This window comes from Cnephaeus nilssonii (genome assembly GCF_951640355.1).
Source record: "Cnephaeus nilssonii genome assembly, chromosome: 23".
Classification (NCBI taxonomy): Eukaryota; Metazoa; Chordata; class Mammalia; order Chiroptera; family Vespertilionidae; genus Cnephaeus; species Cnephaeus nilssonii.
Window position 1 is genome coordinate 12,604,254 of NC_137094.1, and position 26,633 is coordinate 12,630,886.

General features: G+C 46.8%; 1 protein-coding gene across 3 annotated transcripts in view; it reads right to left on the bottom strand.

Annotated features, from left to right (window-relative positions):
- DUSP10 (dual specificity phosphatase 10) overlaps nucleotides 1–26,633 on the bottom strand; it is a 267,948-nt gene that overhangs the window by 90,247 nt on the left and 151,068 nt on the right. For all 3 annotated transcript variants that reach the window (XM_079763710.1, XM_079763711.1, XM_079763709.1), the window contains exon 3: nucleotides 16,215–16,287. The gene's annotated coding sequence lies outside the window, so the exon portion shown is untranslated. The remainder of the gene's footprint in view (nucleotides 1–16,214; nucleotides 16,288–26,633) is intronic.

Here is a 26,633-nt window from a genome sequence, read left to right on the forward strand (position 1 = left end):
GGTTGCCAGGGGGCGTGAAAAGCCTGCAAACCACCACAGGCCCCTCGCTCAGGCCACCCCACGCCCCAAGGGAACCCCACCCTGATCAGGGACACCCTTCAGGGCAAACCAGCTGGCCCCCACCCCTGTACCAGGCCTGTATCCTATCTAATAAAAGAGTAATATGCAGATTGATCATCACTGCAACACACAATATGGCTGCCCCCATGTGGTCAAAGATCCTGCCCCCATGTGGACACAAGATGGCCACCACAAGATGGCCAGCAGGAGAGGGCAGTTGGGAGGCACCCGGCCTGCAAGGGAGGGCAGTTGGAGGTGATCAACCCTGCAGGAGAGGGCAGTTAGGGGTGACCAGGCAGGCAGAGGAGGGAAGTTGGGGGCAAACAGGCTGGCAGCAGATTGGTTAGGGGGTGAACAGGCTGGCAGGCAGAAGCGCTTAGGGGCAATCAGGAAGGCAGGCAGGCAAGCAGTTGGGAGCCAGCAGTCGTGGATTGTGAGAGGGATGTCCGACTGCCCGTTTAGGCCCGATCCCGTGGGATCCGGCCTAAACGGGCAGTCGGACATCCCTCGAGGGGTCCCATATTGGAGAGGGTGCAGGCTGGGCTGAGGGACAACCCCCCTCCATGCACAAATTTCATGCACCGGGCCTCTAGTTAACAATAATAATCTAACTCGGAAGGCCAGTATGCCAGACAGATGAAAGCAGAGCTGGCCTGTTGGGGCAGGTAAGAAGGGACCAGACCTTGTAGGATATGAACTCCAGGACTTCACAAATATTATCCTATGGAAACCACTGGTCTTTTTCAAACCCATCATCTCCTGGATAGAGAAGCTATGGCCTAATGAATAGAAGTAAGTTATGCAAGTTGCAAAAGGCAGAAACTTAAAACCTTTCTCTGAGCTTTTCACCCATTATTCCATTTCCCCCAAGCCTTAACCTAATTGTAAAGACCATATGCCGCTCATGTTCAATGGCAAGCCTACATGTTGATGCCCCAGAGGCAATGGGTTTCACTGGCAAGAAACAATTCACCATCAAACACACATAGTCGACCAGTCACATTCAACATCACAGAAAGTGAAAATTTCTAATGGGTTCCAATCTGACTGGTCCTTACTCAATGACTTGCTTATGTCTGGCCCTAATGAGACAGCCCAAATAAAGTCTCCTTGAAGCACCAGTCATGCTAAAGTCACACGGACACAGGCAGACATCGCCTACTCAGCACTCGGTTTAGCTTAGGTCTCTACTGATTAATGGACTACTGAGAAATGAGTGCACAAACCTCAGAATGTTGACAGACCATTTCACATACTTGCTTAAAAGTCAAGTTTACTTGAGGTCTACAGAGCAGAGGAGCCAACGAAAGACTCCAGGTGTGGTTAGAATGCCCTTCGGAAAGAACACAAGTAGACATGAGTTCCCAGGAGACGCTGAAGAGAAATGTGTCAGACACGCTCAGCCCCCTGTCAAGGCAGCTGGCTGGGAGGGATGGGAATGAGTGGGCCATTTACTGCATGGCCAATGACTTGTAAACACACCTTGTTGCTACGTGTGTTCAGGCAATTACGAGGCAATTACACCTGCAAACTACCTGGAATTAAAAGCTGGACTCTCCAGGGGGCTGTCATTCGGGAAGCAGTGGCTGCTGATGTTCAATGGCGAACCTACCTGTTGATGGCTTTCCCACTTCGTCGGCGTGATCCCATCCCCTTGAGTGCACCATGTGCCTCTAGGAGCTGTTAGATAGGCGACCCCTTTATAGAACCACTGAATCACAGGGGGCAGATGGCTCTGATTCTGCGATGGTTCGAAGCAGTTCTTGTCAGGCCCGCTCTGTGGCCATGGATGTTCACAGTCAGATGTGTTCAATTTGTCTTCCAATACGACGCAGACTCAAACGCTTGGCAGACGTATCATTTCTCCATTCTCCCCTGCCACTCACTCTTCAGTTTGAGGTTCTCTCATGTAATGGTAGTAGCAGTGTTTTACGCTTTCCATAAATCTTCATCACGGGTCCGAACCCAACGCCATACGAGTGGAGAATTGCCATCTAACACGGTCCTCTGAGGACGCGAGGGCTCTCGTTGCCAGCTCTGCACGAATGAATCCCCTGCCCGAGAGGACGAGCAGGTGTGATGCTCGTTTAAAGGAACAGTGACACGGGCGAATTCTTCCCCCTGGAGAACAGAGTGGAGATCCGCTCGGTCTCATCTTCAACCCCGTGTCCTGTCTGGACACCCCGACGTTGTCTGACCTGGAGACAGGAGCTTAGGTACCTGAGGTTTTGGGTTGCCCTCCTTTCGTTGAATCTGTGGTATCACCTAGTGCTGGAACCCATTCTGCTGTGTTTGTGTAAGCAGGAGCCTCCTGGGCCGTCTTCACCCTTCTCGTGACTTCGCCATCCACTTCAGCCACCGCGAAGCTCACCCCCTCCGAGTTCGTCTAGCTCAGCTGCCTGCTCCCAGCACTCACTCCTGCCCTGCACCGCACTGCCTCCCGAATGTTGAATCTGCTGTTCATGTTGAAGCCATTAAACTCCCCAAAGGCAGAGAGTGTGGCCATACTGTATTAGAAATCTTCACGTGTGTATTTCAGCATTTTTGAGAGTGGTGGGCATGGACAGATGCTCCCCCAAACAAACAGGGGCGGGGTGTAGCAGACCAGGATGAACTTTGAATTTTACTAATGCCAGACACAGTCCACTCTCTCTAGGATGCTGCTAACACAACCCAGACAGAGGGGCATCAGAGCTGTGCTCAAGTTTCTCAAAAGGAGATTAAGACAAGGCTCTTGTGTGTGTGTGTGTGTGTGTGTGTGTGTGTGTGTGTGTGTGTGTGTGTGTGAGAGAGAGAGAGAGAGAGAGAGAGAGAGATCAGGAGTGCTTTGTAACTTACATGCTTAGGAAAATGATTATTCTGCAATTGTATGACACATTAAGCTTATACAGGGTGCGGCAAAAATAGGCTTAGAGTTCTGAGTACACGAGTTTATTATTATATTATTATTTCCCATCTGAATAACTGTAAACCTACTTTTGCCCTAACCATTTATATATATTTTTTAATGTTCATTGTTTTCACCCTGTGATTACTTTCAGGACCCTAAACCCTGCACCGAGGCTATATTTTTTTAATCCTTGGGCTACATATACACACATTTAGGTCATAATAACCTGTGGTAGGTGCCTTCTCCCGGTAGGAAGATGTTGGGGTGAGAAGGTGAGCTTCATGATTCAAAATCTGGTGGATAATGACTGTCAGACAGAGAATTTTTTTTAAATTGCCATAAGCCCAGTATTTTAATTAGATCATTTCATAGTTTTACAGAGGAGTCATCTTTTACAGAAAAAAATAAAATTTTTTTCCCAACACAAAGGACCAAAAAAAAAAAAAAGAAAGAAAAATGAGACCCATGGGAAACAATTTCTTCACAAGGCAGCTATTGAACTGATCTATTTGGAACCCTTAGCCCATGTTGCTGCATGCTAATTGAAAGTCATTTGTAAGCAGAATCAGCTTGGGTCATGACTGATTTAATGCCATGGAGCTGGCCTGCCCAGCTTGGGAGGGAGGTGTGCACAGAGCCCTGGTTTTACAAGACCCATGGAGGGAGCGTTAATGTGGATGAGACAGAACAACAAACTAGAACTCCACGGATGACACAGATTTTGGCAGTCTCTCAGAAGTGACATGCTCAGTCTTCATTTACTCCTCACATCCCGACAGCGGGGGGGGCCACGGGCTAGTGGTGGCACCTCTGTCCCCACTGGGGCTTTCTCAACCCCCGTGTCCCTGTTTAAAGCATGCCTTCTGGGAAGATGGACGGAATAAGCCCGATTTCACATCCTAACTCCAGATACCCGATGGTGCGCCATGATAACTCCATCCTGCTGGGTCCTGAAGGGTCACTTTCTTTCTTCTCTGTTTTGGCCATTTCAGAGAGGATCTGAAATTCAAAATTCTTCAGGATGGGGAGTCAATGTGTGCACTGAGAGATGATGTCTTCAGACTTCGCACATTTGTGAGTATGAGCACCCAGTGGAGAAACAAGAAGGATGCTCAGGGCAGACAGACCCCTGGATACGGGGAGTAGTGAGTTCATCATGGAGGAGAAGGAGAGGAAGCCTGGGTTGGGCTGCAGGGACCTTGCCCTCCTCCTGGAACATGTACCAATCATTCATTTTACAGAAGGTGGTCATTCCTTGTAGAGTTTTCATGAGCCATGGCTGTTGCATCTCTTGGTAGGATCTTTTCCTTCCATAAACTTATACGCCAAGGCCATGTGCTAGCTCAGGAAGGACATTTGTCGCCCTTTCTGGCAAGAGACACCTGGAGCTGTTAATATTAGAACCAAATTCCTTCAGCCTTTGTAGACTCTGGTATAAAATGATACCGCACAGCCTCAATTCCCCTTTTAAGAAGCCTGCTTGATGTCCCAAGTCCCCAAAAGGCTAATCCCCACCAGGGCGGCTCAGGGAACATTTGGGTCCTTCTCAATTTCAGAAGGGGTCACTGAGGGCATTCAGAGTGAGCCTGGGGCGAGCAAGTATAGCACACCCTTGAACCCCAGCCTTCTGCCCTTGGGCAACCGGAAGTTACTGAATTGTCTTCAAACTACCTGAAAACAGCACACTGGCATCTGAAGAAAGTGCACTGGTTTAGGAGAACAGTCGAGTGGGTCTGTGTTTGAATTCAGACTCTGCTATGTCAGGACACGTGACTGGGGCGAGTTATTCAACCTCTCTGAGTGTTGTCTCTGCATCTGTTGAAAAGAATAATGGGCACTTCTCAGGGGTGTTGTGAAGCTTAGTCATCTGTGATGGAAGGGCCTGGTCCCTCGTAAGCTCTCAATACGGCACGGCCTATTATTAGGGTTGGAGTAAGCAGGGTTTGTTTACAGGTTCTTGGACGGGGTGGGCAGAGATGAGTGAGGATGAGGATCAAGTTCTACTCTCTGTGTTCCGTGGGTCAAGGCCAGAGTGAGGACACAAGACTGTCTTGGCCACTGGATCCCTCCGGCGTTGGCATCTTGCTGATATTAGGAAGGGTTAGTACTGTGATGGATGGTGAGAATCAGAAATTGCAGGTGAGCTGGGGTCTGGCTAGGTTTATGGGCTCTTCCTGCTCATCCCCCCCGAGCTTGGTCCGTCTCTCCGGGACTCTTTCTAGAGGTGCCAAGTTGGTCGTCAAGGCTGGCTGCAACGTGACAGTGAAAACCAAGCACGTGTGGTCCCGAGGGCTAGTGCCACCTGCCAGAGTGGCGTGGGCTGTTTCCCAGAGTAAAGCAAAGGGGCAGCTCATCTCTGCACACGCTGAGCCCTGGCGCCCCCTCCATTCCCCCGTCGCGAAGAGGGTAGAGAGCCATGTTTGGCCACTTGGCCTTCTCTTTATTAATAGACATTTTGGTAATGCCACCTGGGCGAAAACGGAAAGCCCTGGCCGAAGAGGACATGTATTTTAAGACGCCACAGTTTATATTTAGGGACTGGAATTGTGCCCCTCGGGAGACATGTAAGAAGAGGAAGCGAGATTAAGAGCTGAGCACCTGGCCCGGGGCAAATGTCATCTCCCAAAGTGGCCATGCTCGTCACAGGTGCACACCCAGCTGGGGGAGGCACAGAGGAAGGTGGGGACCTACTTCCGGAGACGCTGAGGGGACAGTCGCCAAAGTCAGGGATGGACCAGTGAGGGAAGGGGAGCCTTGTTGTACATTCACTGGGCGCAATACCTTCACGCTCACCGCGGACTGATTCGGGACAATGCCAAGTAAACTGATGGGTGCCAGGGGCCTGAGATGTACCCTCCCCCTCCCCCCACCCAGGTGTCCTAAAATTTGACATCATCATTTGAGGCGGAAGAGAAGGGTGATGCGCTAATCTGGCATACGCTTAGCACTTGCCTATGGAGATGGTACAGTCTATTCCTGGATCATTTTAAAATTAATATTGTATTACTGCCTCCCCTAAAGCCGGGTAATCACTGTTCAAAACAACAGCAATCAACCACGTGTTTCTCAGCTGCCTGCCACTTATGATCTCATTTTATCCTCATAATACCCATGTAAAATTTGCTAAATAGCCTTGGACATGTTAACGTAAAAGCTATTAATACAATCATTGTAGAAATTGTTGTAAAACTAGAAAAAACGAATTAAAAATATAAAAGATTCCCCCGCCCCATAGAAAACCAGTTAATATTTTAGTGACTCTATTTCCATTGTATTTCCACGCCTGTTTTACGCATTTAAAATATTTTGCATGCAATGTTGCACACCATTTTTTCAGCTAATATTATACCATACGTGTTGACTGTGCAAAGAGTTTTTCTATGCAAAATTCTTTGCAAATACCATTTTAACACAGCATCCAAGGATGTGCCACAATACCCTTAATAAATTCTCAATGTTTGGAATTTACTGATGGCCAATGTTTTTCTGTTGCGTTGCTTCTGTGGATAAGCCATGGTGTGGGTGAGTACTGGGGACTTTTTTACAAGCACAGACATCTGGTCACCTTGTCCACCAATGCCCAGCCTGTGAGAGTGGGAGGACCATTCTACCAGCACTTTCCTCCATGCCTGACTCACAACCATGAGACAAAGAGATAGATGGTCAACCCAGCCGAGGGAATAAAACAATCAGAGGATTGCAGACCCGAGTTGGTACCTGCCGTCCCATTCAAATATACTTGTACAATGAGATTAAAACAAAGAAAAGTATTTTAGATCAGTGGTTACAGACCTGGCTGGCACAACAGAATTGCCTCAAGAGTTTATTAAAGTAAACCCATAGTTTTAAGGTAGAGCTTGAAAATGTGTATTAAACGAGAGAGAGAGAGAGAGAGAGAGAGAGAGAGAGAGAGAGAGAGAGAAGGAAAGAAAGTGGATGGCCCCAAAGCAGACTTGCTTGCATTGTTTTGAATGCTTTTGCAATTTCCTCATGGTCATTGCTGACTTTGAAGGAATGCTTGCCAAGTTATTTGTGCCACAGCCCTGGGATGGTCAATATCACAGGGCAATGCCAACAGGGCCGGTGGGCTGGTGTAGAGTGCCGATTCCCTGGTCTCCTACTGAAAGGTAGCGCCAGCTGATGGATGGGACACGCAGTAGTCACCGGAGCTCAGGTGTGGGCATGTGCTCTGTAGCTCCGGACCCCACATGGAGGGGCCTCTCTGGATGCCCAGAGTAAGATCTGTTTTGTGACAAGGGTGTGGAAAAGGAGCTGGCCCTTTAACCCTGGCTTATGTGGAAACAAGCTGGGAAAGCAAAGCCTAGCTGGAGGCTGCCATCAACAGCTGAGCACGGTTGGCGTGAAGCTCAGCAGTAACTCACGAGTGTGTTTAGGTGCCACGACGACTATTCCAAACACCGCAATGGTGAGAAGATTGTGCATCTGCGGAAATTTTGGGGTCAACCATACGTGTGTAGTTTGGGAGAGTCCGTGTGAGAGTCAGATGATGCTCTGGGATCAGGTCACCTTTCGAAGGTGACCTCAGGGCGTTCTGGGCTTATGATCCCCTAACGACTTCCAGACTGAGCGTTCCATGTGCGGTCCGGAGGGGGGAGCACCCAGATGCTGCTGCCTGCAGAGCCCACCTGGGACTGACTCACCCGGCTGGATTTCCCTCTTTCCAACATCATGGTTCATCATGAGGCTGGCCAGGTCTGCCTGTGAGGTGGTGCAGACAGCTGCGGATGACTCAGCGAGCAGATCCCAGCTTGTTCTCACTTCCCCCATTGGCTGGCTAGCCTGGGCCCAGAGATGGAAGTAGTGCCTTGCCTTGGGGTGGCCACGAAGGGAAACAGATGCAATGCCGTCTCACACGGCGAGGCTCTGCTGACTGCTAACCACACTGAAAGATGAGATACCGCCAGGCAAAGTGGGATACGCACTCATCTTGCCTGGAAGCGCATCGCCGTGGCGCCGGAAGTTACCCCAAGCCAATGGCAACATTCCAGGGAGGCGGTGTTGAGAGGCGCCGTGCAACAGGAAAGGGTAGCTTTCCCTTATTCAGCAGGCCAAGGAAATGTCCGTGACACCACGTCCCCAAAAGGAACCTCTCCTGCTTGAGTGACAGGAGAGGAACAATGGGAGCCAGAGAAGAAGGAGGAGAATTAGATGTGTGTCACTGGGGGCCAAGGCCAAGTTGGGGCAGGATTGCTGGGAAACATGGTCACCACTCTTTCACCCTGCACCTCCTCAAGCCAGCCAACCAACCAACCAACCAACCAACCAACAAACAAACCAAAAAAGCATGTTCCCTGGCAGGCAACTCGGATGCTCTGGAAAAGGTCTTTCCTCACTGGTTTAAATAGTAGACTTTCTCTTAACATTAAAAGGGGTAAGAGGTTGGAGTCTGCGCTGAGCGTCATATTGGCAGGGTGTGTCTTCCCTTCATTCTCCTCAAGCCACTACGCTAGAAACTGTCGAAGGTTTCTATCAAGCCCACCCCACCATCATGCCACGGGCACTGGAGTTCCCCTGTGCATTTAGGGGACTGGCGATTTGTGTTCCTTAGCCCTGGGTTGGATGTTGCCCTTCTTTCCTTGGGTTCTAGGGCTGTCCAAATGTGTCTCTTCCTCGCTTTCTCTGTCTCTGGGCCTCTGTCACCTCTAATGCCATTTTTAAATCACCCTCATGACTTTCCCCTGCTCATCTTGTATTCCAGGAATTTAGAATTCTGTTCTCCCTTTCCCCTCATTCTATGGGGTTAGAACTGTGCCCACTGACAAGAATGTTTTCACTCTAAAAGCCCATCATCTGAGATGAAGTAGATACTGTTTCTACAAAGGCTAGGTAGAAAGACCCACCAATAGATAAATAGACAGAGAGATAAACAGACTGAAAGATAGATGATAGATAGATAGATCTATTGGTAACCCTAACCTCCACATTATTCAAGGATCACCCGTGTTCTCAATACTTATAGGCATAAACTGTATTATATAAATTTTTTGAGATCTCCACAATGCCCAGGCAAACAGCGAGTCTTCGCCCAATACTTATTGACTTCTGCTCTATAATTCCAAGCATCTCCACCTCCTTCTCTAATAGGTTCCGTGCAGACCACAGTCTGAGTCCCACACAGTCGTGTTACTTTTTTTTTTTTCTAACTCAACAGTCACTGCAATTTAACTTGATTAAATAAAACACAGGGGGTTTAATTGGAACTTAACTACAAATGAAGAGCAAAGAATTCATGGAATCGACTGCTCTTTAAATATAGTGTAGTCCAGCAAGCTAATAGTTCTTTCTATGGGAGATGCCATACTGGGCAGACATGAGATTGTGGTGCACACAGCCAAACAAGCAAACGGCGTGTGGGCCTCGGAGTATTTACTGTGATTATGCTCTATGAGTAATAAGTAGGTTGTTAGTCACTATTGGCTGTGCATACTTCCTAGGCGGTCGATCCCAGAGCCAGTATAAACAAGACCCAGATGCCCTCCTTTTGTTTTCTGCATGTGCCTCTGCACAAGGGCTGGTGACGAGTGATCCCCTCTGTAGACATGCGCTATGGCTCATGTACCTGCTGCATGTGCTACCCGGAAATCTAGGGGTCTTGAAAGGGTCTGAACTCCCGTGTGTGTCTGTGCGCATAAGAGGAGCTAGAAGAAAATGGCACATTTATACAAGGATCAGACTTAATACACTGTGAGACAGTTTGTCTGATCCTGGGCAAAGACATAGATCTATACGGTCACATAGCACCTCTGTAGATACACAGATAGAAAGGAGGGGAGGAAGGAGCTGTTCCCTTATCTGCCCCTCCTCCCCCCGCACTCCCCTTCCTTGTGCTTTGAAGCACGTTTTCCTAGACATTTTTTTATAGGTCATGAGGACCTCGGGAACGCTCTTCAGAAGCAAGTTAATATTGGCCACATAGTGAACATTGAGCTAGAAGAGAGAACACGAGTGAAGAGAAGTCAGTCGGGATTCTCATGAAACAAGGCAGGCATAAGATGAAGAAGCTATAACGAAAAATTAGCCACAGGAGAAAGACCAAATTGCAGACACAGGCCTGAGGCGGAATCAATAGGGGTTCATCGGTCCGTTGATTATATGGGATGAAAGGAAAAGAGGACCTACGATGGATTTTGATGTTTAGAGGACAGAGTGAATGGTGACACCATTAACTGGGATCGAAGACTAGAGGAAGGAAACAGGATTAAGGGATGAAGCACTGGGGCCTGCTGTGTCGGAGATTTACGCGTGGCTTTTTAAATACAGTTGAGCTCAGCAAGCGAACAGTCAAGGAAGGTATTCGGAAATATGGGTCTGACACTCAGGCCACAACGCATGGCTGGGATATAAATTTCAGAGCCGTCTGAACACAATGTTATAATGTCCTCACTGGCTCCCAAATTTCATAGAAGTTCCGAAGTATCTATATAAAATATCAAACTAATTCGCTTCCTAATATCAGACAACTTAGATCCTAGAAAGTGACATCATCTTGTCCTTCACCATCTCTAGGAAGGATCTGTGCAGCAGCATTACTTAAGGCGGGGGTGGGGAACGTCCGGCCCGAGGGCCATATATGGCCCAAGACATCATTTGGTCTGGCCCTGCCAAGGCATTAGAGGCGAGGTCATTAAATGTTAGACCGAGTACAGCAGGCTAATTTATAAGTTGATACTTTTGCATGGCCCGTGAATGATGTTATAAATAGCCAATGGCCCTTGGCAGGAAAAAGGTTCCCCACCCCTGACTTAAGGTGACAGGAGCTGGAAAACAGGGAGACCTGCTAGGAGGGGATGAGGCCTGGACCAGATTCCTGGCAGGAGGAGTGGACAGAAGGCATAGGACATGCAGCAGACGACAAAGAACAAAAACACACAGGGAACTGGGGACACGGTCAAGGTCTGCTTTTGAAAACCATACCCTGAACGCAGACTCCAACATTCCTCAGTGGTCTTTCTGCTGGAACCAGGATTTTTCAAAACATCCAAGGGGATTAAGAACAGCAGGGCCCATGCATCACGGCTCAGCGAGTCACACAGTCCTTCGTTAAAATGAATCATTCACACCTCTGCTCAAGGTTTAGAACACATGCCCTGTGCGTTTCCTAGCTGACGGAGGGCACCCCCATCCCAAGCTACAGCCTTGGGGTGCACTCACAGAGCTTAATCCTGAGCTCGGCCACCGCAGCTTACTGTCCCCTGTCCCGCAAAACCACACAAACACAGGCCCAGCTGCAGGGTCATGCGCTCACCTGTCCAGGTGACAGTGAACCTGAGTCCCTCTCAGCTCAGCAGGACAAACCAGACTCCTCAGGCCCTCCCTGCCCTACCCACCTGCCCGGAGCTCCTCTCCCCAGCTCCGAGGAAGGAGCAGGCTACCAGCTCCTGAGAAGTGTGTCTTCAGAGAAAACCCACTTTGCATCAGGAAGTAAAATAAAGCACCTCCGCACTGTAACTGAAATACCGGGAATTCTGGAACGAGCCGCTGGTGAACCATGTTGAGTCGGACCCAGATAATCGACAGAAAGCACGAATACTAAGGGGCTTGGGGGTCGTTGACCCTCAAATGGCCCTGGCTAGCCTCTAGGCCACGGAGGGAAGGTTAAGCTCTCAGCAAGGACTCTGCCCTGGGCCCAGGCAACAGGCAGTCTCAGGCGATGAGGCGGGGAGCCCAGACTGAGATTCCCACCCCCCCCAGGACTCCCTCCCTCCACACTCCACCGCCCCTCTCGGCGCCCTTGTCATCTCCAGCTTGCGTTCCAGTTTGCTAGCTCGCGGCTTTGAGCGAGTGGCTGACATTCTTTGATAAGAAGTTGGGGCTAGAAGTATCCATCTACTAGATTTACTGTGAGGCGGTGATTTTCAACATTTTTCATCTCATGGCACACATAAACTAATTACTAACATTCTACGGCGCGCGCGCGCACACACACACACACATACACACACACACACTAAACAGGTATAATTTTGATTCGTTCATATCGGACGGCTATTGTTGTGCTGGCTGTTGTTCAATCTAGGGGAAGAGAGCTCAGTGCCCCTGACTAAATAGTCAGATGCTGCATGTTTTAAAAATTCTTATGCACGCACATGGGTTGACATAGCTGCTGTAAGGAATGAACAGCTACTGTATGGCAGAAGTCTCTAAGTCAGTACCTGGCAAGGAGCAGGATTTAATAGATGCTGTTTTTCTTCCTTCCTTGACAAGTATGTAGCAATTCACTTTGCCTCTCTGAGGCTCATGTTTTTATTCGATAAAAACAGGGGTAAAAGGGATATTTATCACAAAGGGCTGTTTTGAGGATTTAAGAAGTCAATGCAGGGAAGGTGGTTAGTATATAACCACAGGGCCTGGCAGATAGTGAACACTCAATACTGCTAGCCATTATTATTATTATTATTATTATTATTATTATTATTATTATTATTCAACAAGCACCATGTGCCAGATGCTGTACTTGGTGTTGTGGGTACAAAGGCCAATAGGTCACAGTCCCCTGGAGAACTTTCCAATCTAGAAGTGGCTCAATACATGCATCAATCTTTCTCAGAGAGAAGTCTGCATCAGTAAAGGTATTGATTCCCCATTATCAGCTGTTCTTATACAATAACTGACCAACTACTTAGGATGATGGAGCAGAAGGGACTCAAACCTCAGAAATGCCCTTGGATTGGGTGATCCTTAAGGTCCCCTCTAAGAGTTCCTGATTCTAAATTTCAATGTGGAATTCTATGTCCTATTCCAGGGTCAGATAATAGAGTGGGGGGAAAGGGAACAGCTATGGCCCTTGATGCAAGTCCAATGTCAAAGCCCAACAAGGGAAGACCTCATATGTCTGGCCATGCACAGTCACTAGGCCCCGTCCCGTACTTGGTGCCAGGCCTCGAGGCAGTGACCTTCCTGTCCAACAGGGACCTGCCATGACTCCTCTCAGCTTGATGAGTACATGAGGGCGCTGCAAGACACTCTTACGGTCTTGACCTTGACTACAATATTTTATACCTGCTACTCACTGAGGTTTGTTTTTCTGAAATGATGGGCAGGGTGGCATGTTCTTGGAATAGCATTTGATGAATGTGTTCCCTGAACTCTCCTCACCCAACAAATACTCAGAAAAGAGAGTCCGAATTTAGGAAGGTACGCGCAACCTGGGGTTGTAGACTGCTTTGCAGTTTCGCCCCTTGTCTGTAACCCCTACTCAGGAGCTGTGACCAACAGCACAACATTCACTGCAGGCCCACGAGAGAACTACAAAGAAGCTGCTCCTACTTGATCCTCCTAGAAATGGGCTCAACACGGAACCAGCGCTTAGCCCGAAATTACACAGGGAAGAATCGTCCTCCTCCCTCCTGTCGGATGGCAGAATATTTGCCCACATTCGAATTGGAATGAAAAACACATTAAGTATTTTTGTATTTAACTTACCACTGGTAATAAATTCCATTAGCACATTTCATTTCATTTGTATAAATGTGGTTAATTTTGTGTTTGGTACCCACAGAAGATGCTGTATTGCAACGCAGCTTTGGTATGCGGAGATATGCAGATCTCACTAATAGATATGCAAATCCCATAATCCAGACAAACTGAATCACATCCTTCCGTGTTCACCATGCTTTGGGGATGTTGGTTTTGACCCCTGAACGAAATGAGAGGTGTCTTAAAGGTGGGAACCATATTTTATCATCCTTTGCACCCCATTCCGTCTTTACCATAATAACATCTGGCAATTACTGACCACTTTATACGGGCCAGGCATTGGGCGAAAGCTTCCTATACATGTATTTGTGTATGTAACTGAATCCCTACCACGAGTGATGAAATAGTTACCATTTTATCCACTTTACAAAGGAAGAAAATTGAGTTCATAGACGCTAAGGACACTGGCCCACGTAAACACTGCTAGTCAACTGCACAGCGGGAACCCCCAGATCTGTGGGGTTCAAGAGTTCATCCCCCTACTCTGCCATGTTGCCTCCAGCTCCTGCTGGAATCAAAATACGTTTTCTGTAAGTAACTGATGATAGTGAAGGCAGTTTCATTGCAAGAAAGCCTACCAAGGCCCACTCCACTGAGCACCTGGTCAATGAGCAGGTTACAGCAGGCAAGAGGAACCTTTGTGATTTTGTGTCTTGGAAGTCTAGGATTTAGATGCGGGGGGGGGGGGGGGGGGAATTGTAATGATTTTGTATAAAGAATTCTCATTTAGGAGAGACTGTAAGTTAACTAAAGTAAAAATACGTGTTCTCAAATAAAAATGCTGCGTACAGTGTTGGTTTAAGAAAGATCGAGATTCAAATGCAATGTGTTGGAATATGTTTGGGGCTAGAGAAGGGTGAGGTGGTGATGGTAGGAAAATATATTTACAGAATATCCTCCTTAAGTTAATAAGGTTTCTGTTGTCTGTTCTTACTCCTCTTTTTTTTTTTCCAGAAAAACAAATCAAATTGGGACCAGAGATTGTTCTATTTGCCTTGAACCTCAGGGACGAATGGTAAGCATACTTTGAATAATTTTCATTGGGATTATGCAATAGGGCCAAGTTCACGGCACACTGATGCTCTAAGTACACGGCCTTATCTTCCCTTCATACCGACCAAAAAGAAACTTGTTCTGTTTTTAAGCTTTAGAGTTTGGGTCCATTTCGTTGACTAGATTTCAGAGATTCCAAGCAAGGCTTTTAAAATTATTTTTGAAGCCCCTTTTAAAGAGATCTCCACCATATAAAAGAGAATTTCTGAGCGAGAGGCCGGAAAACTCTAAAGTATTCTTTTTGGCTTTTAGGTTTCCTGGTGCTGGTGCCTGGCCTACTCTAAAGGTCATGGGCACCCCTGTATTACACCCCTTTGCAGGCAGCAGCCACATCTATGTTGTAAATCCCTAGAGTGAGAGGCAATCTATTGGCTCTCCGTTAAAAAAAAAAAAAAAAAGTAATTATGGGAGGGAACAGGAAAGAAATTTTGGGAAAAAGTTAAACTTTTAAAACACCGAAATCAAAGAAAATGAGAAAGAAACTGGGAAGGTGGTCACAAAAGCTACAGGTATGCGCTGTCCTCTGAGATGAGAACAAAACGTGGGAGAAAGAGGGTGCCTGGGGGACTGAGCTTGAATTGGGGGACTGAGCTTGACTTGGGGGACTTCTCTAGGGAAGCCCCGAACCCAGTCTGACCCTTGGGCAACTCCTGTTGTCCGTTATGCCACTGATTATGATGTTGTGTGCGCCTGGAGACGGGGGATGCTGGTCAAGACCATTGAGCAAGAGTCATGATGTACCTGGTTTCATTGTTGGGGTCCCGAGTTTTGCTTACCATGGCTAGTTAGCATAGACGTATGTGTCTATGGGACCAGCCCTCCTTCAGATCCTGAGGTAGGAATGGGCTTCCCTGGGCAAAGACGTTCTACAAACATCTAGAAAAGGATCATACACTGTGTGGCCACAGATGGAGAAAAACTCAGAAGCCTCTATCTGACATCTCTGGCCTCCACCCAAATGCGTCTCCTTTTCCTGCTGCTTTTGCTAGGAATCTTTACTATAATGAACCTTAACTGCAGGTATAAGTGAGTCCCTCTAACAAATCACCAAACTTGAGTTGGTCCAGGACTTGGAGACAGAAACCCAAAGATAGACTGAGGCAGCGTCAATGAGCCAGAGAAGCAGTGTGACCGTGAAGGTAGGGCTCAGGAAGGAGGAGGATATTAGGTATGGCATTTTGCTTTGTTATTTTCTTCTAGGGTCATTACAAAATTCTTTTTATTTGTTTTAAATCCAATTCGGTCTGTGCTAAACCCTCCCTGGTTGAGCCAAGTGCAAAATCGAATCTCTATCGTGACATTTTTTGGGGGGAAGCTGCTGTTGCTTTTTCATCTTAGGGTCATATTAGAGTCCTGGGGTCTAAAGCAGCCCAGCGTTCTGGAAAGGGACTTTGACCTCTAGTCCCCACGAATTACCGTCAGCATGCTCATTGTCCTCTGAAGGTAGACAGCTCTGCTGTCCTCTGCCAAACCAGGGCACGAAAATAGCTACTCAGCTTGTGTCCAGCATCTCTCAGTAACAGAGAAGACACCCCTACCGAGAACCGTCCCTCTCCTCAGGGTCTCTCCTGGGAGCCAGGGGGTAGGCCTTACCGCTTACACAACCTGCAGAACCGACTCTTCTCAAGAGAGCTCCTTCCCCCACCCCCGTCTAGCAGATTCCATTCATCTCCAGCCCTGGGTCTCCTCCATCCCTGGAAATCCTATCTCTCACCTGTGCAGGCTTTCTGTCACCACGGCCTCCTTAGCGATTGTCTTCTGGGGTCTGGTGGCATCAGCTTTGGTCCCTGTAACACAGAAGCCAGTAATAACTATGTTAGTCACCATAATAAAAAGCCTGGGGTACCTTCTTAGGATATAAAGGGGAATAAACTTTACATCAGCCAGAGCAACACAGAAATTAATCTTACTGCAAATTATCTTGGAAGACTCGGTCTCTACTTAATAGAGGCAATTAGTCTAGCAGATAAATTACTCTGCTACAAAGTAAAGTAATGCAAGTGTCATAATAAAGGTACATCCAAACAGACTAAGTAGTCTTGGGGGGAGGGGGCTTAGAGGACAACGTGGAGGTGCTATGAGGGGTCTCAATGGCACGCTCAATTTCTCTGAGCAATTAAAGCCAAAAGTTTACTTCCCCCACACCAAGACCCAGAAGTGTATCTTGACGAAGAGGCAGCAAAGAAAGAATGCCAATCAGTTGGGCTTTGTCTTCAACGAGGACAAAATGAAAGAAAGGAGACTAGTATTGGGTGTAGAGGAGCTTTCTAGCCAATGCAAGCATCCTCCTTGCATTGGCTAGAAAGGCATCAATCTTATTTGCTCTCTGCAGCCGGTGAACAATGTTAGTAAGCCCTCTTCCTTGTGTCTGAAAGATTGGCCTTAGGGTAGAGGGCCAAAGACATCAACCATGGGATTGGAGAAACACAAGCTCTACTGGGTGGCTTTGGATAAAATACCGCTCTGAGCTGCAGGTTCTCTCATAGAATAGAGGCCATCATGTTCATTTTTCAGGGTCCTCGTGAGGTTTAGAAGTAACATCTGGCACATAGTGGGCACTAAGTATATGGCAGATAACCTAATTTCCTCTTCCAGATGACACAGGCAATTTCTTTGTTTTTAAATATGTTTTTACTGATTTTCTTTTAAGAGGGAGAGGGAGAGGGAGAGGGAGAGGGAGGGGGAGGGGGAGGGGAAGGGGGAGGGGGAGGGGGAGGGGGAGGGGGAGGGGGAGAGGGAGAGGGAGGGGGAGAGGGAGAGGGAGAGGGGAGAGGTAGAGGGAGAGGGAGAGGGAGAGGGAGAGGGAGAGGGAGAGGGAGAGGGAGAGGGAGAGGGAGAGGGAGAGGGAGAGGGAGAGGGAGAGAGAAGCATGGTTAGGCTGCCTCCTACATGCCCCCTACTGAGGCTCAAGCCTGAAACCCAGGCATGTGCCCTGACTGGGGAATCAAACCGGAGACCTCTCAGTGCATGGGACAATACTCAACTAACGGAGCCACACCGGCCAAGGCAACACAGGTCACTTCTTATCTGGGGACAGGGCACTGGGTTCAGTAATCCCCAGCCACCTCCTCCAGGCCCAAGATTTTAGCCATTGTTGGTGCTCGTCTTCTTTCTCTTTGAAACAACTCAAACTCCTGCAGCCATCCTGGGCACAGGGATCAAGTTTATTATCAGTAACACCTCCTTTACCCCTTACTGGCCCACATCCCCACTGCTACTCTTAGCTTGTCTGAATCTCCATACACACTGCCTTTTTCCTTTCTACCCCACTATTTGAGTCCCATTCTCTGACCAGTGATTCACTTAAGTAGGCGGCATAGGGCCAGTTTGATTCATTCATCTGTGCCAACATTCTAAGAAGTGCTAATGGCAGATAACATGATGTACAGCTTAGTGGTCCCTCAGATGGTGAGAGTTCCCTACTTTGTAGGGTAGAAAAGACACGGCTGAGGAACTTCAGGTCTTGTAGGAAAAACAGGATTACCAAGGACCAAAGGTCACAGATTGAATTTATAAAGGCTTTGCCCTTACTTTTGTATCCCCTGAAATAAAACAGCACAGCAATTAATGATGGTTAATGATGTTTCGCATTGTCCAAGTTAGTAATAATAAATATTGTGACCTTATGTTTTATCTTAAAAAAAAAAAAAAAGAAGTGCTAATGGGCGACCTGCCCACATAGGTGAGCATCAGGTAAGTGGAACACATGTAACTGAACATCCCAGGTAGTAAAAAAAAAATAAAAAAAAATCAAGCTCAAGGGAGCCTGGGCACTCTCTCCATCCTGTGCTGGGCTGCTGCCTCAAGCACCCCAGGCCCTGAGGTAGACACCGAAGGGGGTACAGACAGAGAGAGGAAGAGCCAGCTGACCACCCAAAATAATGGCCCTAAAGAAATGGAGTGCCTCGGGGGACAGATGGGGAGACAGAAGGAGAAGGAAAGGGAGACAGCAAGTAGGAGGATGAGGAGCAAGAGGGAGGAAGAAAGGGAATGTGAGCATTTAGGGGATCTGAGTGCACAGCTGAGACCCAAATGACTGACACGGAAGATCAAATTGAAGGACACTCGAAAACCCAGAGCAAATACCAAACCTCACCATTCGTAATACAAAAGGCCTGAAATACGAGTCCCTTGGGGAGCTGGATCGGCCGTGCAGAGCTCCTCAAAACTCTAGGCACTGAGGCCAACTCCAAGGGGAAGGGTTTGGATCTCCTGAGTTCCCGACTCAGATTCCGATGGCGGTTTTTCGCCGTTACGTCATCCTGCATCTGGGAGATGGTTCCTATCCCTCTCTGCCCTGGGTGAGCAAGCTGCAGGGACTTCTGTGTCAGCCCCGGGAGCTGGGTTGAGGAGGCCACGGACACGCGTGGGAAGGGGCAGGCTATTATTCCCAGAGATCTCCACCCGGAGATTCCCAGGCAACACTTCTCCAGGAACTTTCTTCTCTAGACACTCTCCTGTCAGCTCCAGTTGCCTGTCCACGGAGTCACAGCCTTGCTTCTGCAAGTTCAAGAGTTCATTCTACAAGACCCTCGGACAGACCCCTCGTCCCTTCAAAGGAACTGTCAGGGTTGGTGTGTGTTGTGAGCCATCGGAGGGACCTGGCACCCGTAGGAGCCAGCTCCATGCCAGGACCACGTGACACCAGCAGGGTTACTCACTTGGTTGCCCTCCAGCAGGGGTAGCTGGGGATACCTCCCTAGAGTGACTACAGTGTGTATCATTGGGGCGACTCAGCCCAAGCCTCCTTCTTCCTAAAAAAGGGCATCTGAGGCCAGGCCTGGGGGTGAGAGTGTCCATCAGACCCATCTATGGCTGTGAGAACACAGAAACACGCCCCCCCCCGCCCCACCCCCACACACACACACCAGGAAAGAATGAAGGATGGGGTGGGGAGAGCTTTCAGGTCAATGGGTCAGAAACTCAGAGTGCAACATGAATTTATCCCAGAAGCTTGGGTGACAGGTGGGACTTGGTGTCCAGAACCCCAAGAATCATCCGACTCAGCCACCTAATAATAATATTTTCACTTCAGACTCCCATTCATTCCAGCTCACTGATGGCACTGCCGTCTTTATCCGGTTCTTGTCATCTCTGGGGCCTGTCAATGACTTAACCCCGCCGAGAGGAGTAAAGAAAGGCACAGTCTCAGGGTCGGTTCCGCCTGGCGTCATGGTCAAGGGCAGGACTCTCTTTCCTTTGTCTGAGGAGGTTATATTGTCTGTCCACATTGCAAAGCTGTGCCTGTCTGGTCCTGTTCTCCGGTATTCCTGTCATTTATGCGTATAGTTCTCATCGCGCCGATGTGCTTGCTCCACGGCGCGAGCTTCCCCCTCCCCCGGTTCTGAGTCCCCATGGCAGCCGGGGCAGCGATAAGCACATGGCAGGTACTGACTCAACACTTGTTGCTTATTCCCCATCTTAAACCCCCGAGAGAAAAGGCGTTTCACAACCACACCAGCTGCCAGATCCAGAACCGAAATCCATTTAGAAAGAGCTTTGGATGGCAACCCTCAAGCCTTCATTTCGCATACCATCTCTTACTCGGTTTCAGAAACAACATCTCCAGTGGAATCGGTTCATTTCCATCTGCTGGCCTCCCTGTGAACTCTGAGATGCTCTCTTGGTGTGACCCTTAACAATCCTTCCTGGAGGTTTCCAATCACAACTGAATATCTGGTCAGCGCTTAACCACGTACAATGTGACTTCACAGGTAGGGGTACCTAGTGCACCACACTGTGGCCGGCGTACATGGGCCTCTCAGGTCTTCAACAGCTGCTCTGAAAACCATGGGTGTTTTCAGTGTGGTCCTACGGCCCTTTCGGCCTCTCCCGGTTCCCACCCTAGCTCCTCTTACAGGCATTGTCCCTAAGAAAAGCTCTTGCTCACATCCTGTCTTCACACATCCTAATGCTGGCCCCTTCCCTGGGTGTCCAGAGGAACCTGGTCTCCCTCCTTGAGAGGACCGGCCATCCTGCCTCTACTTCGTGCTGTCTGTCCCTGTCTATCTCTCTATGAGACCTGAATCACTAACCGTAATGTAATGGGATCAGTTTTCACAAGCCACTAGCACACGTGCAAAGTTACATACAGGTGGCAGCCTTCTTAAAGGTAGAGGTAAAGCTGTTTTGTAAGAACCCAGATGCCAGTGTTCAAGTCTGCTCCTTTGTAGAGCCTTCCCTGACTATTACAGAGTTATCCCTCCCATCTCCCACTCACTTCATCTATACCTCCAAGCAATTAGCCATGGCCCAGTGATTTACTTGTTTACATCTTTCCCCACTCCCGCCTCCCAATTAGGAATTCCTCAGGCTAGATCTGGGCCTTATTTATCTTTGTATCTCTGGTTGGTAATAACTGGCAAGGTTGTTGAATGGATTTCTCCTCAGTGAATCCCTGCCTGGTTTGGACATAACAAAACAAATAATAACACTTATGGAAGCGATAGCATAAACACTAGGGCTCCTCACATATCCCACAAGCTCCACCATATTTCCCAATCTCCCTTGCATTTAGGATGGGGTCATCTGACTCATTCAGGTTCATGAGTATGAGTGAGTGAAGTGATGCAGTCAAAAGGGGTACCTTAGCCAGTTTTGCTCAATGGATAAAGCATTGGCCCACAGATGGAAGGGTCCCGGGTTCAATTCTAGTCAAGGGCACATACTTTGATTGCAGGCTCGATTCCCAGCACTGGTAGGGGCTCATGCAGGAGGCAACCAATCGGCGTGTCTCTCTCACATCAATGTTTCTCTGTCTCTCCCCTCCCTTCCATTCTTTAAAAAAAAAACAATAGAAAAATATCCTCAAGGAAGGACTAACAAGACAAAAAAAGGGGGCTGTGAGCTCCAGGCATGCTCTCCCTCCTGCCACTGCCACTCCGAGGTAGCAAATTTTCAAGATGGAAGCAACTCAAAGTTTCAACACAACTGAAAGATAGCCACCAAGGAGAGGAGACTGACCCGGATCAGATTTATGAGAATGAGAACTAAGCCTGAGGGATATGGAGGTTTTGTCACAGCAAAACTTAGCTTCCCCTGTCTCATGCCACATGTGAGTTTCACACGTTGAAAATATGGGTAGAAGAGAAACTCGGAATATGATAGCATCATTGGATAGTGAAACCTTTTCATGCCCTAAAATTTCATACCAACAGGATTTGTGCCATGGGTTTGATGTCTTCAAATCCATACTCATTTCTAAGGCAACACAGCCTTCCCCACTATCTATATATATATAAAAGGCTAATATGCAAAGTGACCCCTTGGGAGTTTGACCGGAGACAGGGAGTTTGATCACTTGCTATGATGTGCGCTGACCACCAGGGGGTGGCGCGGAATGAAGGAAGGCCCTGGCCCACAGCCAGAAGGCCCCGATCGGCCCTGATCACCAGCCAGGCCTAGGGACCTTACCCGTGCATGAATTTCGTGCACCGGGCCTCTAGTATCCATTATATTGCTTGGAGAATCCGAGGCACAGGGAAGTAAAGGGATTGGCTTCTGGAATGATGAGTGTGATTAGCCTGAGAACACAGACCTAAATTTCAACTAAGCTCTTTCTGATCACTCTTCCTAGATGGAATTTGCACTCCCCCAACATCTGTGTCCTCTGGGGGTGAGCATTCTAGGAACAAGGTCGACCTCTTTAGAAATGGCACCGACTTTGCACCGCTAAAGCTAACTCCACTGACAAAGATCTGTTTGGAAGCAACGTGGTGGTAAAAAGGTTAATAGTGAACTTGAATTTTATTTCCAGGCAGACATCCCGAGCCCTTGGGGAGAGGTTGCAGCTGCCCCGTGGCCCAGATAATTCAATATCAGGGTGAGCAAGGACGTCTTAGAACATTCTGTTCTCCCCTGAGACCAATTAAAATCTGTAGGCATCTTTCTTGTTGACCAGGCTGACTTACTAATTGAAACAGAATTGTGATATTTTCATCAGCTTTCCCTTATCCCTCTCTACCTTGCCAGCAAAGAGAACGCTGGGTGATCATGGGGCTTTGAGCATACGAGGCCCAGGGAACAAATCCACTCCCACCTTAAACCACTAAACCACCGTTGTACACTGACTAAGATCCCAAAAAGGAGGGTGTCAAGCCGGGAGTATGGTGACGTCCCCAAATCTCAGTCTGGGTTTATCCAGATCAGCAGAAGTTAAATACCAAAACACCACCTTCAGGATGCCTGAGGAACCGTAAATCTGTCATTTTAGCTGCTGCTGTGCCAATAAACCATCTCTTGGCCTCTCTTTTCCCATTTAACCATCCCTCTGCCTGACTTGATTGGGAAAACTCCTAGTAAACCAAGGACCAAACGCATGCTCAAGTCCGACAAGATCCCTGGCCTTCTACTGAGCCAGAAGGTATTTCCTCTGGGCCTGCAAATGGCCTTCTTTACTTTCAATGACCGTATTCAGCGTGGACCCCACACCACTTGGTCCTCTCCATCACTGAGAGAGATAAAGACCCTCCTCCTCGCATCCCTGCTGTTCTTCCTGCTGCCGCTCTGGGATGGTAAGAGGGTGGAAGACATAGTCAGTCTAAGGAACACCAGGCTCTTCCCAAATAGGTCCTGTATAAATACAAGCGTTCATTCTTGTGCAGACCTGCAGATGGACCTAAACCCAGGGCCCCGGAGCAAGAACTCCGCAATCCCTGGTGCCAACTTTGCTTATCAAAATATTTCTCTGTTGAGCAACCAAGCAGCCAGTCTTCGGGACTCTTGGATGGTGAGGGAATCGTTTTGGCTAAAGCATGCCAGTGTTGCTGCTGGGGCAAATGCCCATGGGCGTGCTAGTAAACAGGGCATAACAAAACTTGTAATTTGCAGGGTAGAAGGGCAGGGAGAGGGGGCATTTCCCTCTGCCATGGAGCTGTTTACTATGCGTGTGTTGAATCGCATCATTCTTGTGCCTGATTCTGTGAAAGGTGCTGTGGGAGACATTGAGGAGAAAGGGCAGGGACCAGATACTTATGCCTTCAAAGTGTGTCTATTGATACCCTTCTATTTGTATAAACTCACAACTTTAAACACATACATCAGAAAGCAAGAAAAAATGAAAATAAATGAGTTAAGTATCCAACTCAAGAAGTTGGAAAAATAACCCCGAAAGGAAACAAAAGGGAGAAATTAGTAAAGACAAAAGCAGAAATTAATGAGTGTGTTTTTTTTAAAGCAACACAGGAAGACCAACAATAGACCCAAAAGCTGGATCTTGGAAAAAAAATAAACAAACCAAAGAGCAAAAACTAGATAAACTGCTAGATAACCTAATCGAGAAAAACTATTGGAGCACTCATAAAAAAATATAAAACTGGTATGTGGGAAATAATTACAGAAACTAAAGAAAATAAAAGAATCACAAAAGCATTTTTTTTGTTCAGTTCCATATAAATAAATTCCAAATAAATTCGAAGCCTTCTAAATTCATTATAAGAATTGACCATCACATGGATACCAACAGTACACAAAAATGATAACCATATCCCAGCGATACTTATCATTTTAGATGCAAATTTCCTTAATAAAATATTAACAACAGCAAAAATGAGTGGCATGTGAAAGGATCATACACCATAACCAAGTGGGATTTATTCCAGGAGGTTAAGCTATCCCGGGATAGCTTAATATTAGGAAATAGGTTTAAAATTTTTTATCATAATCGTAGAATTAAGGAGAAAAGTCAAATCGTCATCTCAGATGTTGAAAAGAAACTTGGCATTACTCAAATTATTGATTTGAGGAAAGTCTATTCCTCAAGATAGGAATAGAAAAAGACATATACCATACATATACACATGTGCATATGGCAGAAAAAAATGCATATGTGCAGACTAGATGTATACCATTGGCTCCAGCCTTTGAATGTGGACTGAATTTCACCACTGGCTTTCCTAGGCCTCCAGCTTGCAAATAGCAGATTGTGACATTTTCCCTCCATAATTGCATAAGCCAATTCCTCATGATAAATCTTGTTTTTCAGAAACAGAACCAGTAGGATATCTAAGGATGTGTGTAAAACAGAACAGAGAACCCTAATAATACAGATTTCTAAAATAAACCCACTACCAGGAATGAAAGGGATAAATATCACCATGTTACTGTAATAAATTACTACCCAATGGACGTAGACAAGAGAAGGGTAAAAATGGAGAGATGAAAGTGAAATTATCAGTATTTGCAATTACGATTGCTTACCTAGAAAACCCAACAAACTCAGCTGAAAAGGCATCATATGCATGAGAGAATTCAGGGAGGTCATGGAGGACAACATTAATATGTGGAAATCACTGACTTTCATATATGCAAACGCTAATAAATTAGAGCAGATAATGGAAGATCCCATTAGACCAGCAACAAAAAGTGACACTATTTCTAAAAACAAATATAAGAAATAAGCAAGGGCTACATATAAAGCACTTTAAAATGTTCCCTAATGACAGAAATAAAGACTGAAACAAGTGACTATTCCAAACCATAATTTTAAGAAAACTCATCATCAAAAAATATATCTATGTTCCTAAGTCGATTTGAAATTTTAATGTAATTGTCCCTGGATTGATGAAGCTTTGGGAAGCAATCACTTATGCTCTCATACCTTGCTCGCAGGAGTTCAAATTAGTACAGCCTCCCAGAAGGCAATTTGGTTCATGGAATCTACAAAATTAGATGTAAACATATTCTTTGAATAATGACCCCTATTCAATTCATCTTACAGAGACACGCATGCAAAATAACATGGGCTAAGTCATTCATCCCATCACTGTTTGTAATAGCAAAACTCCAGAAATAGCCTACTGTCCGTCTAGACCAGTGGTCGGCAAACTCATTAGTCAACAGAGCCAAATATCAACAGTACAGCTGCCCTAACCGGTTTGGCTCAGTGGATAGAGCGTTGGCCTGCGGACTGAAGGGTCCCAGGTTCAATTCCGGTCAAGGGCATGTACCTTGGTTGTGGTCAAGGGCATGTACCTTGGTTGCGGGCACATCCCCAGTAGGGAGTGTGCAGGAGGCAGCTGATCGATGTTTCTAACTCTCTATCCCTCTCCCTTCCTCTCTGTAAAAAAATCAATAAAATATATATATTTTTAAAAAACAACAGTACAGCGATTGAAATTTCTTTTGAGAGCCAAATTTTTTAAACTTAAACTTCTTCTAACGCCACTTCTTCAAAATAGACTCGCCCAGGCCATGGTATTTTGTGGAAGAGCCACACTCAAGGGGCCAAAGAGCCGCATGTGGCTCGCAAGCCGCAGTTTGCTGACCACGCGTCTATACATTCATAAAATGGAATATAATGTGGTTCTAAAATTCAGTAAAAAAATGAGAGAGTTCTATGTACAAGGATAGGGAAGTAACTTCAAGATCAGTACTAAGAAAGAAAATAAAGACAAAAAAAAAAAAACCATGCAGAGTAAGTTACTTATTCATGCAAGAGTCTGTGGGTCAGAGGAATAAACATTCATATTTCCCGTATATGCAAAGGAAATCCCTGGGCAGACACACAAAAAGAAATTAGTAACAGTTGCTACCGCTTTGAGAACTGGAGTTGACACTGGGAAGTATAGAAAACAGGAGTGCAAGGGAAAATTTTAAGAATATATGTTTTGAAAATTTGGATTTGTGATCCCTATGAGACTATTACAATTCAAAATATCAAAATTCTTTCTCTTTATTGTTGACAGTAGTACAGTATTAAAGATCAAATTTTTAACAGAGATAGATAAAATGAAACTTAAATTTAAAAATTCAAATGGAAGAAAAGTTTTGATTAATAAAGATTAAAATACTAACAACTACTGAGGGCTTAACGTGTGCTGTGATCTGTTTGAGGCACTTTACATGTAGAAGATAGGTACTATGATTATTCTCATGTATAGACATGCTACTATCATCCTTACTCACAGATAAGGAAACATGTTTCATGTCTAAAGTCACAACCGGTAAATCTCCAGAGGCCTGCAGGATTAACTGCTTGGCTGAGCCACCTCCTGACATACAACATGGTATCACGTGGTAGTTACACCACCACCTCCACTCCCAAACCCCTGGCCCCTCAATACCCCACTCTGATCACTAGCTGTACAACTGAAAAAGTCACTCAGCACCTACAGATTCGACTCCCTCTCTTGTA